Genomic DNA, 16512 nt, shown 5'->3' with positions numbered 1-16512 from the left:
CGCTGCCCATTCTATTGTCGACGCGGCACTGCGGGGCACTCGCCCAAAAATGGCGCGAGTCACCGTTATGGCTGTGTGGTTTCGGCTTGCGCTGAACATGTGTTATCTGCGCGTCCTAACGACACGCGCAAGCAAATTAATTTATTGCGCGCCCAATCTGAGCACGCTAATAATCTGCGCGGACGGACCGCGTAATGACTTCTAGCAGTGCCCCGTTTTTCGTGCCGCTACGCCCACACGCCGCGCACGTGTATTTTCGGTGTTATCGCTCGTTACTTTTTAATGTCATCCAACTTAAAACTGGTTTGATGTAGCCGTCTATTTTTATCCGTCCTAAGCTAATCTTTTTATCTTCGTGTTCCTCCCACACTCTACACCCCGAGCAATTTATTGAACACATACCAATCTCAGTTTGCAGCTACAACTTGTACGCTCTACTGCTTCTTCACTCTGAGACTCATTTTGGGAAACCTTAGCGCATATGCAATTAACTTGTTTCTTCTTTTTCTGGTACAGGTTTTTCATAGACCTCTGGCTTATTCTTTTTCTTTTTAGTACCTCTTCGCTACGTAATTTATCTATCTTTTTTATTTTTTTTCCCCTGCTCCTATGACACTACTTGTCAAAGGCACATATTAACATCTCCAATTTTCCGACGCCACACATTTCTCTTCCACACGACTGTGAGGCTCCAAACGTACAGTTTAAGGAATTATCCCTCAGACTGCTGTCGGTATATCTTCAAAGGGTGTGCAGCGTAGTTATAACTAAACTTCCGCTACTTGAGAGGGCCTCCATAAGAAAAAGAGTGATCATAGGTCAACGAAAATTTGTGGAAACGTTTGCAAGGATACACCAAACGGAAATAACTTCATCACTCTATAAAGTGTTCCAAGACCACATCTCGTCAACTTCAGTCCTTGCGAGAAGCGTGAGAGCGAAGTCACCTAGACTGTCTGCGTCACGTGGCAAAATTTAGTGAGAAATGTGAGGTTTTTACGGATATCATTTCAGAATTGTTCGAAGTACTTTTCGGATGGGGGACCATCGAATGTTCAGCTGTCACGACACAGCTCTTGCACTGCTTGAAGAGAGCACATTGCGTCCAGCGTTCTCAGCCATGGCAGCAGTAACTTCTACAACAATTTACGACGCGGTTGTTTGTCGACCTCTGCCCAGGAGCAATTCCAAAATCGCCAGTTAATTAGATATTCCGAATCATCCTCTTCAAGCACGGTGCGGAAAGAGTACTTCTCCGTTTTCCTTTAATGTGTCGATACTCGCGAAGAGCAGCAGCCCGGCCGGGGTGGCCGAGCGGTTCTAGGTGCTTCAGGCTGGAACCGCACGACCGCTACGGTCGCAGGTTCGAATCCTGCCTCGGGCATGGATGTGTGGGATGTACTTAGGTTATGGTTCAAATGTCTCTGAGCACTATGGGACTTAACATCTGAGGTCATCAGTCCCCTAGGACTTAGAACTACTTAAAAAGGCCTCCGTGGCGCAATCGGCTAAGCGCGGCCGGTCGGCGTGGCCGTGCGGTTCTAGGCGCTTCAGTCTGGAACCGCCTGACCGCTACGGTCGCAGGTTCGAATCCTGCCTCGGGCATGGATGTGTGTGATGTCCTTAGGTTAGTTAGGTTTAAGAAGTTCTAAGTTCTAGGGGACTGATGACCACAGAAGTTAAGTCCCATAGTGCTCAGAGCCATTTGATCCATTTCTTTTTTTGAAGAGCAGCAGCACTAATGCTATTGTTTTGAAAAAACAGCCTTACGAGTGAAGCGCTACTGACTTTGTCCAGACCCATGTTCACTCTCTGATGCTTTTTGTTTCAACCCTACCTCGACGTACCAATAACGGCGCCAAACGGTAAGTCATGACACTAAGATTACTAGGAAAGCAAATCCTGAAGGCGCACAGTCTGAACATCATTCCCATAAAGTTAGGTATCCATAACGTAAACAGTTTTCCGTTTACACTGGTTCGAGTAGCTTCTAAACCAATTTCTTTTGATTTCTAAAATGCTTTGTCCAGTTTCTGTAATTTCTCGGACGTGCAGCAGGAGCAACAACTCTTTAAGGATCAAAATTGTTCAAATGGCTCTCAGCACTATGGGACTTATCATCTGAGGTCATCAGTCCCCTACAACCTAGAACTACACTACTGGCCATTAAAATTGCTACACCAAGAAGAAATGTAGATGATAAACGGGAGTTCATTGGACAAATATCTTATACTAGAACTTACATGTGATTAGATTTTCACGCAGTTTGGGTGCATAGATCCTGAGAAATCAGTACCCAGAACAACAACCTCTGGCCGTTGTTGTGACTTGGCAAGACAGCCAAGTCACTAGGAGATAGCCGAAAGGCACGCGTTTAAGCTCACGCAGGCTGGCGTGAGGTCTGGAACAGTTAAAGGAGTTGAGTCTAGTAAATAAAGTACGGAGCTTCTGGAATACTTAACTTTAATCCATAATTGGTGAACATCGGTCTGACGGTACATGCATCACAAGATTAATAGCAAATGATAATGGCGCCTTGCTAGATCGTAGCAAATGACGTAGCTGAAGGCTATGCTAACTATCGTCTCGGCAAATGAGAGCGTTATTTGTCAGTGAACCATCGATAGCACAGTCGGCTGTACAACTGGGGCGAGTGCTAGGACGTCTCTCTAGACCTGCCGTGTGCCGGCGCTCGGTCTGCAATCACTGACAGTGGCGACACGCGGGTCCGACGTATACTAGCGGACCGCGGCCGATTTAAAGGCTACCACCTAGCAAGTGTGGTGTCTGGCGGTGACACCACAGGCCGTAATAACGGCCTTCATACGCCTGGGCATTGAGTCAAACAGAGCTTGGATGGCGTGCACAGATACAGCTGCCCATGCAGCTTCAACACGATACCACAGTTCTTCAAGAGCAGTGACTGGCGTATTGTACCGAGCCAGTTGCTCGGCCACCATTGACCAGACGTTTCATTTGGTGAGAGATCTGGAGAATGTGCTGGCCAGGGCAGCAGTCGAACATTTTCTGTATCCAGAAAGGCCCGTACAGGACCTGCAACATGCGGCCGTGCATTACCCTGCTGAAATGTAGGGTTTCGCAGGGATCGAATGAAGGGTAGAGCCACAGCTCGTTACACATCTGAAATTTAATGTCCACTGTTCAAAGTGCCGTGCAAACAAGAGGTGACCGAGACGTGTAACCAATGGCACCCCATACCATCACGCCGGGTGATACGCCAGTATGGCGATGACGAATACACGCTTCCAACGTGAGTTCACCGCGATGTCGCCAAACACGGATGCGACCATCATGATGCTGTAAACGAAACCTGGATTCATCCGAAAAAAGGATGTTTTGCCATTCGTGCACCCAGGTTCGTCGTTGAGTACACCATAACAGGCCTCCTGTCTGTGATGCAGCGTCAAGGGTAATCGCAGCCACGGTTTCCGAGCTGATAGTCCACGCTGCTGCAAACATCGTCGAACTGTTCGTGCAGATGGTTGTTGTCTTGCAAACGTCCCCATCTGTTGACTCAGGGATCGAGACGTGGCTGCACAATCCGTTACAGCCACGCGGATGAGATGCCTGTCATCTCGACTGCTAGTGATACGAGGCCGTTGGGATCCAGAACGGCGTTCCGTATTACCCTCCTGAACCCAGCGATTTCATATTCTACTAACAGTCATTGGATCTCGACTCAGGCGAGCAGCAATGTCGCGATACGATAAACCGCAATCGCGATAGGCTACAATCCGACCTTTATCAAAACGGAAACGTGATGGTACGCATTTCTCCTCCTTACACGAGGCATCACAACAACGTTTCACCAGGCAACGCCGGTCAACTGTTGTTTGTGTATGAGAAATCGGTTGGAAACTTTGCTCATGTCAGCACGTTGTAGGTGTCGCCACCGGCGCCAACCTTGCGTGAATGTTCTGAAAAGCTAATCATTTGCATATCACAGCACCTTCTTCCTGTCGGTTAAATTCCGCATCTGTAGCACGTCATCTTCGTAGTGTAGCAATTTTAATGGCCAGTAGTGTACTTAAACTTAACTAACCTAAGGACATCACACACAGTCATGCCCGAGGCAGGATTCGAACCTGCGACCGTAGCGGTCGCGCGGTTCCAGACTGAAGCGCCTAGAACTGCTTGGCCACACCGGCCGGCCTTTACGGATCAGCTTCGACTCAGTAAGTACCTTTTGATCAGAGGTAAACTCGCTTTTCCGTTGACGAGATCAAGAGAGCTCTAGATGCCGGAGACCAGGGTGCTGTCTTGTTCCTTGATTACAGAAAGCTTCCGATACAGGTCCGCACTGTTGGCTGGTACGGGATGCCAGATGAAGTATGTGAGTACATTGAGGACTTCCTTGTAGTTCAGGACGCGCCGGCCGGTGTGACCGTGCGGTTCTAGGCACTTCAGTCTGGAACCGCGTGACCGCTACGGTCGCAGGTTCGAATACTGCCTCGGGCATGGATGTGTATGATGTCCTTAGGTTAGTTAGGTTTAAGTAGATCTTAGTTCTATGGGACTGATGACCTCAGATGTTAAGTCCCATAGTGCTCAGAGCCATTCAGTTCAGGACGTCATCCTCAAAGGGACGACAAAGGAGAACCAATCTTCGGAAAAAACTTTAAAATGATGGAAGAAGAGATGCAAGTGAACGCAGAGAAGTGCAAACACGTCTTCAGCAGAAGCCAATCACTGGACTTCAGGCCTCTAATATCTAAAGCTTTCGGTCTGAAGAGCTGCATCAGTCTTGCGAATCTAGCTGCGGCAAAGCTGATGACAGAATGAGAAACATAGAGAGTGGTGTTTTATTCACGGAGGAGGTTTCTTACAAAAAGCTCATTTTCTTGGACTATGACCTGTACCAGGTTTAAGGAGCAGAAAGGAGAGAGAAAGTCAAATGAGAGGTTGGCATTTCGCCAAAGATTTCTGAAGTTATTCGGAAAACGCACAGAAAGGCTCAGCAATCCACATTATGCGTCATGGAGAATCAGACTTCTTGAACGGCAGAAGAGGTTTCCACGAAGAGTCAAGAGAGATAACATAATAAGCTCCATTCAATAAATAACCCGAAAAGCTGTATGAAAGTAATGAACTTCTACAAAGTTTGTGCTTCTTCTATAATTTTAGATGGTGGCCTAGAAGTAGTATCAGATCCGGCTGATTCACCTGTCTCGCGAACGGGATGCTGGGGATCAGTGAAACAAGATGTCGGCACTCCTGGAGATTTGCGCTTGTGTGGAGAAGCGGAGTGTCATTAGATTTCTGTTAGCTAAAGCGTTCAGACCAATCGAAAGTCCCCGACGGATGGCGGTGCAATATGGTGAAAGTTGTCTGAATCGAACAAAAGTGTACGAGTGGGTAGTTTTAAGTTCAAACGGGGAGTAATAACAGTTGAAGATTCGCCGCGTCCCTGACGCTCTGTCTGTGCAGTAATGACGAACAACATTGCCAGACTTCATGAGTTGACACGGGAAAACAGGCGTATAACTGTGAGTAATGTTGCAGCAACGATGAACATCAGTCTCGAATCAGCCCACCAAATTGTTCAAGTACTGACGTCTAAGAAAGAGTGTGCGTGTTGGGTTCCAAAACAGTTGACATCGGATATGAAATAAAAGCGCATGAATGTGTGAAGGAAGAACTGAAGTTCGTCTGCATCCCCCCCCCCCATTTTCACCCCCCTCCCCCCCACATATTTCCTGTATCTGGCACCTTCAGTTTAAAACATTTTCATCCCACTGAAAGATGCTCTTAGTGGCTCAAGGTTCGCTGATAATGAGGAAGCCCAGGCAACAGTGACTAACAAGAAGTCTTTGCGCATGGAACTGAGAAACTTGTCCAGCGCTGGCGTAAGTGCATGGAAATTGAGGGGCATTACGTTGAAAAATAAATAAGTGTTGTTCCATTCCCGTAATAGATGCTTTAAGTTTTCCGTTTTTTAATATTTTTTTTTATTGAATGACCCTTATACCATAGTCCATCACACTTTCAACTCGTGTAATTACCGTGATAGTGACAAGTCTTGCTTATAGAGACGCTTACCGTCAGTTAATCTTTCTGTGCGTCATCAGTGGACGGAGTAGAAAGGACGACAATCTCTGGCTCTTTCTGTACCCTCTGCCATAGACTGTACCGCACTTTGAGAAGCAGCCTCTAGACGTACGATAAGAGGAGGTGGCAGAGGCCACTGGGGCCTCTCCTTCAGGAGCAATATCTAGCTTCCTGCCTGACATTCCAGTGACGGCTGGAGGTTAGCTGGTCCAGCTACGTTCGAAGATAACTTAGCATCGCCGAGTCGCGACGTCATCCGGCCCAGGGTCCACCGCAGCTTGGGGGTGCTAGCGACGATGGGGGGTACGGCGAGGCCTTAACTTGTCACCGGCGCGGTCTCGTATCTACACAGGGCAAGCGGCTACTGGCTCTTCCAGTAACATTGTGAAGAGTTAACACGACAGGAGCAAATACCTCTCAGGCCTACACAGAATCATACACTTATGACTTTTAGTCGCAGACTCTAGACCAGCTGCATATACTGGATTTCGTAAAGATTCTCAACTGTTTCTCGTATCCAGACAGTTACTCTTCTCGCTGAAAAGACAATATAACGTGATTCTAAAACGAGTTTATAACTTTACTTACATACAGAATTTCATTGACAAGGCTTATGTAGGTAGGTATAGCGCCGGCCGGGGTGGCCGAGCGGTTCTAGGCGCTACAGTTTGGAACTGCGCGACCGCTACGGTCGCAGGTTCGAACCCTGCCTCTGGCATGGATGTGTGTGATGTCCTTAGGTTAGTTAGCTTTAAGTAGTTCTAAGTTCTAGGGGACTGATGACCTTAGAAGTTAAGTCCCATAGTGCTCAGAGCCATTTGAACCATTTGAATAATCTTCTAGCAAAACACTACAAGTGTCATCCCACTTTAACTTCCACTTTAACTTTGTCTGAACGTAATTGCCATTTGTCACACTACAAACTTCCCATGTGAAGTCAGTTTCTTGCCACACTTTATTCAGAATATCTGGCATCACTTCAGCGATTTCAGTTTGTACGCTTTCAGGTGCAGTCATTTTCCTAACACTCTCCAGACAGTTGGTTGAGGAACTCCAAGCGCTCACGACGCACGAAGCGTTGATTTCCCGGCACCGCGAACAAAACTCTCCCCCCCCCCCTCCCCCCCTCTCTCTCTCTCTTTCTCTCTCACCCACTCACTCCATGTCAGCCTCTGATACTCGTGGGCTGCTTGTTATGACAAACACTACAACCGTTTTGAATGAAATTCTGATGTCAGGAGTAAATTGTAAACCTACTACGAGGTTCCTTGTGTTGCTCGGTATGAAATTTACATTTAACCGTTCGTTAATGCTGACTTTGTTTATTCCATCCAAAATACGCAACGACCACGTCAGGTCCTGTGACTGCTGCCATTTTGGTTTTAAACTTTTTGTCGTTCCTAGTGGTGGAATTCGGTACAACAACAATAAGTGAATGAAACGGTTCCTAGAAGATGGCTTCTTAACCACAGGATTTCCAATTTTCTGACGTTCCTAGTGGTGGAATTCGCTACTACAACAATAAGTGAATGAAACTTGAAATATTTTTCTACAATATAACTCCTTAACCACATGTTTTAGTAGTCCCAATACAGTTCTATATCTATATGAGGTTGTAAAATCCTTTTGGAATTACGCTATAGAATACACCATCAACATACACCTGGCATTAACTGAATACCGTTAAGCATGTACGAAACAATTTTCACTTCGTCAATGACTTTTTACTGAAACTTATAGCAGGACGCGTTTCGGCAGCATATTACGAAATTTCTAACCTGTGTGTTGCAAGCAGTACCCGAGAAAGACGGCTACACAAACAAAGACATAGCTAAGAATACAAAAATTGATCGTAATATCTGTCTACTATCATTACAAAGACATTTTTATTAGCTAATGTACGATTCGAAGCATGGCTTCATCTTTAGGCATTCTAAAGATCATCGTAGGACCTTCATTACACTGTAAAAGGGGCAGAAACAAATATGTTTGGGAATGTTACTGCTTTCTTGCATGTGACATCGAAATGAGGTTTCTGTCTCACTTTATCTGCGCGGCAAACTTACTGTTTTCGATTAAAAAAACATTGTACGCAAAACTTTAAGTTTGTAGAGTAAACTTACTGAGAGGCCAAAACGCAAGAGAGTATCAACTTTCACAAATACGCGTTCTGTCCTGTTGATGAAGCAACGAAGGGGCTTTGATAGCCCATTAAAACCCTCGAGAAGAAGCCGTAGTTCGAGATGTACATTGATTAATAAAATAATCTACTGTCTTGGAAGTTGATGGATTTTATTTCATCAATTTTCTATCCACTTTACTGTCTTCGTTTGTGAATGAAAGTCACTACGCCTGTTGTTGTGGTCTACTGTCCGAAGACTGGTCCGTTGCAGCATTCCAAGCTAGTCTATCTTGTGCAAGCCTCTTCACGTCTGCATGAACACTGCATTCATTTGAACATACTTACTGTGAATCAAACTTCTGTCTGCCTTTTCAATTTTAGTCACCACAATATTTCCCTTTGTTATCAAATTCGTTATTCATTGGTGCCTCAAGATGTGTCTTTTAGTCACGTTGTGCCATAAATTTCTTTTCTCCCGATTCGATTCATCACCTTTTTATTATTTATCCGATTTTTCAGTCTAAACATAGGCATTATCGTCCACGTTTCACTTCCATGTAAAACTAGACTCCAGTCTAATACGTTTAGAAAAGTCTTTTTAAGATTGAAGTTTATATTAGATGGTAATACAACACATCAAAAAAAGTTATGCACCACCTCGGTTCCGAGAGTTCCGGAACTTGTACAGAAAATTGGAATAAACATGAATATCATTTCCTCCCTTTTTACTGCTCATGGAAACCACACATTGTATATTGTACTACCATACAGCGAGACCTTCAGAGGTGGTGGTCCAGATTGCTGTACACAACGGTACCTCTAATACCCAGTAGCACGTCCTCTTGCAATGATGCATGTCTGTATTCGTTGTAGCATACTATCCACAAGTTCATCAAATCACTGTTGGTCCAGATTGTCCCACTTCTCAACGACGATTCTGTGTAGATCTCTGAGGGTGATTGGTGGGTCACGTCGTCCATAAACAGCCCTTTTCAATCTATCGCAGGCATGGCATTCGTGTATCATACAGCCGTTACGGCGCCTTCCATGACCACCATTGGCCTACAGCGGCCCCACATAATGCCAGCCCAAAACGGCAGGGAACCTCCACCTTGCTGCACCCGCTGGACGGTGTGTATAAGGCGTTCAGCCTGACCGGGTTGCCTCCAAACACGTCTCCGACGATTGACTGACTGAATGCATATGCGACACTCATCGGTAAAGAGAACGTGATGCCAATCCTGAGCAGTCCATTCGGCTTTTTTTTGGCCCATCTGTACTGCACTGCATGATGTCGTGGTTGCAAAGATGGACCTCGCCATGGACGTCGGGAGTTAAGTTGCGCATCATGCAGCCTATTGCGCACAGTTTGAGTCGTAACATGACTTCCTGTGGCTGCACGAAAAGCATTATTCAACATGATGGCATTACTGGCACGGTTCCTCAGAGCCGTAATCCCTAGGTAGCGGTCATCCACTGCAGTAGTAGCCCTTGAGTGGCGTGAGCGAGGCATGTTCTGTCTGTCTGTATCTCCACCATGTCCGAACATCGTGGCTTTGGTTCACTCCGAGACGCCTGGACACTTCCCTTGTTGAGAACCCTTCCTGGCGCAAACCGACAATGCGGACACGATCGAACCGCGGTATTGACCGTCTAAGCATGGTTGAACTACAGACAACACGAGCTGTGTACCTCCTTCTTGATGGAATGACTGGAACTGATCTGCTGCCGGACCACTGTCTAATAGGCGCTGCTCATGCATGATTGTTTACATCTTTGGGCGGGTTTAGTGACATCTCTGAACAGTCAAAAGGACTGTGTCTGTGATACAATATCCACAGTCAACGTCTATCTTCAGGAGTTCTGGGGTCCGGGGTGATGCAAAACTGTTTTGATGTGTGTACATCTTTTTTTTTTCACTAACGAGTTTATTGCTGTTACCGGACTTCATTTCGTATCCTCTCCACTTTATCGTATGTTAATTTGCTGCGCAAATAAAAAAAATCCTCATCTATTACTTTTGATATCCCATTTCGTAATAATATTCCGTCAGCATCACCTAATTTAATTCGATTACATTTCATTACCCATGTTTTACTTTTGATGATGTTCATCTTATAACCTCTTTTTAAGACATTATCCATTACGTTTAGCTGATCCTCTAGCTCGTTTGCTATCTCTGACACAATATCAATGTCATTTGCAAGTCTCAGAGTATTTATTTTTTTCTACCTGAACTTTGATTCCCTTTGCAAATTTCTGTTTGGTTTCTTTCACTACTTGCTGAATGTGCTGACTGAATAATCCCGAAGATAGGCTATAACTCTGTCTGACTCCCTTCTGAATCTCTGCTTTCCTTTCATGGCCTTTGACTCTTGTAGTCGCAGTCTAGTTTCTATTCAAGCCTGTAGATAACTTTTCGCTCCCTGTACATTATCCCTGCTACCTTCAGGATTTCAAAGGGTTTATTCCCATCAACACTGTAAAACGCTTTCTCTAAATCTACAAAAACTATAAACTTAGGTGTTTCTCCACTCAGTCTGTCTTCTAAGACGAGTCGTAGGGTCACTGCCGCCTCACACGTTTCTACATTTTTTCGGGACCAAACGTGATCTTCGCCGAGGACGCCTTTACCAGTTTTTTCGAAATAATATCTGTGTCAGTGTTTTGCAACCACAACTTATTAAACAGATGGTTCTATAATATTCACAATTTACATCACAGGGATTCCTTGGTACTGTTTTGATGTGTGTACATCTTTCTTTTTCACAAACGAGTTTATTGCTGTTACCGGACTTCATTTGTAATGTTGTTGCATTAATTCGAGGTGTAAGCGGTGCTGATATTCAAGACCATAAAAGTGGGTTAAAAGCTGTGAACTGTCTGGGGAAGTTAACCTTGCATTACTGAGCAACTGTTTCACCAGGTATCCAGTCTAGCTTACCAAATTCCCAACCAGACTAACATTAATTATAATCTTTTAATCGTCATACAACAACCAGTGATATATATATATATATATATATATATATATATATATATATATATATATATATATATATATATATATATAAAAGAGAATTTAAATAAAAAGAAAAAAAATCAGTTTATATTTGGAAATTTATTTTAACATTGATCATTGAAATTTGAGCATATTAAACTTGATTCATAACTAAACTGGTGCCTTATTTAGGATTGTGAAAATGTGAGATTGTAATCTTACGGAACACATCAAACATGAAGCCAAGATTGGGAGACTGCATACAACACTGCTTTCATAAAATAACACACGAAGAACGTTGAAACATATGCAAGAGGAAATTAACCACAACCAACCGATTCAATTTTCACCCAAAGAAGTTACATTCGTAGCGCAATCCTGTCCGTCATGAAATTACCACACACCGGTATACTAAATTCATACTAATTCTCTGTGAAATCTTCCCGAAAAGAATAGCTGAGGGCTACTTTGATGCTTACACCACATGCTTCACGTGGTCAACTTGGTTTACACAAAGAGTGTAACTCCACAATAATTTTGATAATTAAAATAAATTAGATCGAAACGCAATTTACAAAAGAAAAACTTCGAACTGGTTACTATCGTCTTACTATTAACCTGATGGGTCAGACAATTGTATAAGCACGTGGTACTGGTCTCACAAAGTACACCCCACGTGGATTGAACATAAAGAAAAGTTGCTGTATTGAAAAATATTGTCAAGACGAGACGTTATAATCTCACGCACATTCGGATTTAAGATTGATGATCTTAGTTAGAGTTACTGATCAACACGTGGTTCCACTTTACTCACAAAGTAGTGACAAAGCAACTACTGGAAGATATTCTGAACTTCACACTCGAAACACAATACGTTGCAATTTAAGATAACATTAGATATTTTAGAGCTAAACCTGAAATAAGGTGATTAAATTTTCAGTTAGGCTGAACTTAAGAAATCCATTGTCCTACGGACTTAGCAGACACGCGCTTAGCCGGAGATCTTACCACTTCAGACGCTCGCCGCGGACAGACTGACCTGGGCTCCTATCGAGCGTGCTAACAGATACAGACGGAAGTGACCAGAGAGGCAGCTTCCTATACCAACATGACAAGGGACGGACAGGACCATACTAAGAAAAGAAACCTCTCTGCTTTTAGAAAGCGTAGCTACCTGTTCCGACGTTGGTGCTACTGTTCTCTAGCAGACAGGCTTGTCTGCTACCCTCAAGCATGCAACTAGAAATACATTTGCTCATTCATCCTCTCACACAGAAGGGAAGGGGGATGACAGTATCTTATCATATACAGTATATAAAAGAAAGCGGATGTAGGTTCCGTATGAGACTGTGACATGAATTACATATAAACTGTGTTTTAAAGTGTAGTAGTGTGACAGATCGTTCTTGTTTATGTGTAAAAGTAACATGTTCCACTACTCAGTCTCCTCCCAGATAGTCAGGTACTGTTTAATATCTCAGAATTTGTAAAATGTTGGTATCTCAAGAAACCTATAGCATCGACCAACGTCTTGGCGAGTAGAGTGCAGGCTTATGGACGACATTGTACAATACGGTGACAAAAGTCATGGGATAGGCCTACCTCCGAACGTCGTGTTGGGCCTCCTTTTGCACGGCGTAGTGCAGAAGTGCGACGTAGCACGACTCAAAAAGTCGTTCGAAGTCCCCCGCAGAAATATTGAGCCTTGCTGCCTCTATAGCTGTCCATCATTGCGAAAGATTCGCCTGTTCAGGATTTTGTTTACGAGCTGACCTCTCGATTATGTCCCATAAATGTTTGATGGAATTCATGTCCAGCGATCTGGATGGCCAAATCGTTCGCTCGAACTGTACGGAATGTGCTTCAAACCTGTGGCAAACAACTGTGTCCCGGTGACATAGTGCATTGTCATCCACAAAAATTTCATCAATGTTTAGGAACATGAAGTCTACGAATGGCTGCAAGTGGACTAATAGTCGAACATAACCACTTCCAGCCAATGATGAGTTCAGTTGGACAAGAGAATCCAAGCACAGCTTACACCATTGTGGAGCCGACACCAGCTTGCACAGTGCCTTGTTGACAACCTGAGTCCAGGGCTTCGTGAGGTCTGTGGGACACTCTAGCTCCATCATCAGCTCTTACCAATTTAAATCTAGACTCATCTGACAAGGCCACAGTTTTCCAGTCATCTAGAGTACAACCGATATGTAAAATGTAAACTTTCACTGCCAAATTGTCACAATTAATAAAACATTCGGGCTATTATGCTGTGGTTGAAGGGATTTCGCTTTAAAAGCCGACGTTTCGCCCCCATCTGCGGAGTACATTTTCAAGGGGGATCGTAGCTTTGTTGAATGTCCGATTCATATCCTGGCCCACTATTGACTACACCAAAATTCCGCTTCCACGAGCTCCCGCGCAGTGGCATGACGTCACATGCTTTGAATACACAAGCGCAAATGGCCGTTGTCGGCTGCCGTCGTCCGCTGTTACTATCATCCTATGGCGGGATGGTAGACTGGTGCACATCTTCTTCCGACCGGAATCGAACTACCATTCAGTTTCATGCTTTCCTCCTTCCTAGTGAAATTCCTGGGGTGTTTCGCAATCTCTGAGGCCTCTTTGTATAGCCTTTCATGGTATCCGCTTTTGGCTGGCAATACTTGAGTCCTATCAAAATGACTGTCGTGGTCTCCTGGCTGTACAGCACGTTCCGCAACAGCTGTTCTGTCAATCTCCCCTCCTCTGCAATTGGCTTTGTGCTCTTCGAGTCGATTTTTAACAGTTCTTTTTGTTGTACCCTCGTAAAGCTCCCTGCAATTACACCGAAACCCATAAATACCTGCTTTTTCCAGGGGTTCGCGAGCATCCTTGGCCGACTTTAAGTGGTCTTGTATCTTGCATGTGGGTGTGTAAATTACCGCGATGTCCCGCTGTTTGAAGATTATTCGTTTGCAGTCAGTCACGTCCTTAATGAATGGCAGGAAAACTTTCGATTTCACCAGCGCTTGAGAATCACTATGATTTATAAGTGGTGGTCTTAACGCTCATTTCATTTCATCTCAGCGAACGAATAGCAGCCATTCTTGAGCAATGCATTGGTGAGATATTTTAATTCTGCTTGAAGCAGCTTTGGCTCACAGATTTTCCTTGCTCTATCCGCCAATGTGTTTATGATGTCTGGCTTTTGGTGTGGGTGGTGGTTCGAATCCCGGTGTAGTTAACGGTCTGTGTGCGTGGGTTTTCAGTAAATTGTGTGGCCTAAGCTACCATTTTCTCTCTTGAAAACTAGCACATAGACGAAATTTAACCTTCCGCCTGCCTCCTCCTTCTTGGTAAACTGAATCTTCGGATTGTCCCCGTTAACATGATTGTTGTGAAAACGATCCAGTTCCTCCTGCCATGCAGCCACAAAACAAACGTGTCATCCACATCCTGGAAACAAATATTCGGTTTCTTGTTCGCAGTTTTCAATGCCTCCTGCTGGAATATTTCCATAAAGAAGTTCGCTACAAGTGGGCTTAAGAGGCTCCCCATAGCGGACGAAACGTAGGGTTTTATAATGAAATCCCTTCCACCGCGGCCTAATAGCCCGTAATATTTCATTAATTGTGCCAACCGATACGTTCCTGAACCACATTGATTTCTGCGGCTATTTCACGCAGTGTTTCTCTCTGTTCAAATGGTTCAAATGGCTCTGAGCACTATGGGACACAACTGCCGTGGTCATAAGTCCCCTAGAACTTAGAACTACTTAAACCTAACTAACCTAAGGACATCACACACATCCATGCCCGAGGCAGGATTCGAACCTTCGACCGTAGCGGTCGTGCGGTTCCAGACTGTAGCGCCTTTAACCGCTCGGCCACTCCGGCCGGCCTTCTCTCTGTTAGCTGTGAAATCTCTACGCAAATGCCGCTGCTCTCGATCGTTAAGTGAAGGCCGCCGGCCACTGCTTTGCCCGCGGTGAGTGGCATTGCCTAAGATTTGGTATTCTCTCATACCCTTGACACTGTGGGTTTTGGAATATTGAATTTTCTAGTGTTTTCCAAATGGAATGTCCCACGCTTATAGCTCCAATTACCATTCGGCGTTCAAAGCCTGTTAATTCCAGTAGTACGGCCATAATCATGTCGGAAACCTTTTCACATGAAACACCTGAATACTACTGACAGCTCCGCTGATGCACTGCCTTTTTATACCTTGCATACGCGATATTACCGTCATTTGAGCATGTGCGTATCGGTAGCTCATGAATTTCGTCACCTAAGGGTAAACACGGAGATGAGAAGTAGCATCCATAACTGAGCCACCCACAAGCGGCCACACTCACAGCAGGGGAGAGGGAAGACGCGACCTCGGCGAGATGTACGGCGCGGCGTTCCTAATCCTCCCGATGTATAAATCTGCTATGAGGCCACAACTCACAAATTACACCGAGCTTCGACACTAAGTCCCAAGGCTCGGCTGCCACGGAGCCCGTAAGTAATGAGACCTGTGCTCCTGTGATCCTCCCGCCGTCTGGAGGTACCTACTTTAACTGTAAACAACGACTCCCTTCACTGAGAACCCGTGAAACAGATTAGAATAAATAAACGAAAGCTTTAGTGGCAATTAAAGATGAAAGCTGTTACATCCTACCCAAAGGGCTTTAATTGCGCCTGAGCAAGGAATCTCTGCGAGTGATTATTGAATGGCTGCAAACATGTGATACGGCCGAAGTTTTTTTTCAGAAATTATCGACAATAACTACACAATTTATCAGCATAATACAGACATATTCACACCAAGTAGGACACAAAAAATATCTTTGTTGTTCGGCATATTAAATAGTTTCAGAATAATTAGCATTTCTTTTTTTTATAGGCTCGAGTTACAGCATTGTCATTGCCAACAGTTGACAGTTTTTTCCTTTTTTTCTCCTTCTCCTTCCTGTGTTTATGGCATGGTCACTATTTTTAGCATGTTGCCAAACCTATTCGTATATTTGGCGTATGTCGTGATTTTCCAATATTCGTTTTCAACAGTCGTAGTACGTTGCTGCTCGGTTATGGTTATATACAAGTATGTATACAGTATGCGATCCAGATTACATCCAAATTACAGTTTTCTTTGTTCTTGGGTATCTCAGATTTTCCAGTCGAATCAATTCAGTTATGTCTGCATTTGCATGAGTTGTCCTGTCGATCACTGTCAATATCTGACGAAGGAAATTCCTCTTATCACCTGTGCGTCAAGAAGTAAATCTGTGGATTACTGGATCAACATTTCTACATACAAGTATAATGCGGTCGTCAGTCTTTCTAAGGTGTATTTT

The sequence above is a fragment of the Schistocerca piceifrons genome, chromosome 2, assembly GCF_021461385.2.
Source record: "Schistocerca piceifrons isolate TAMUIC-IGC-003096 chromosome 2, iqSchPice1.1, whole genome shotgun sequence".
Classification (NCBI taxonomy): Eukaryota; Metazoa; Arthropoda; class Insecta; order Orthoptera; family Acrididae; genus Schistocerca; species Schistocerca piceifrons.
Note: the sequence above shows the minus strand (reverse complement) of the source record.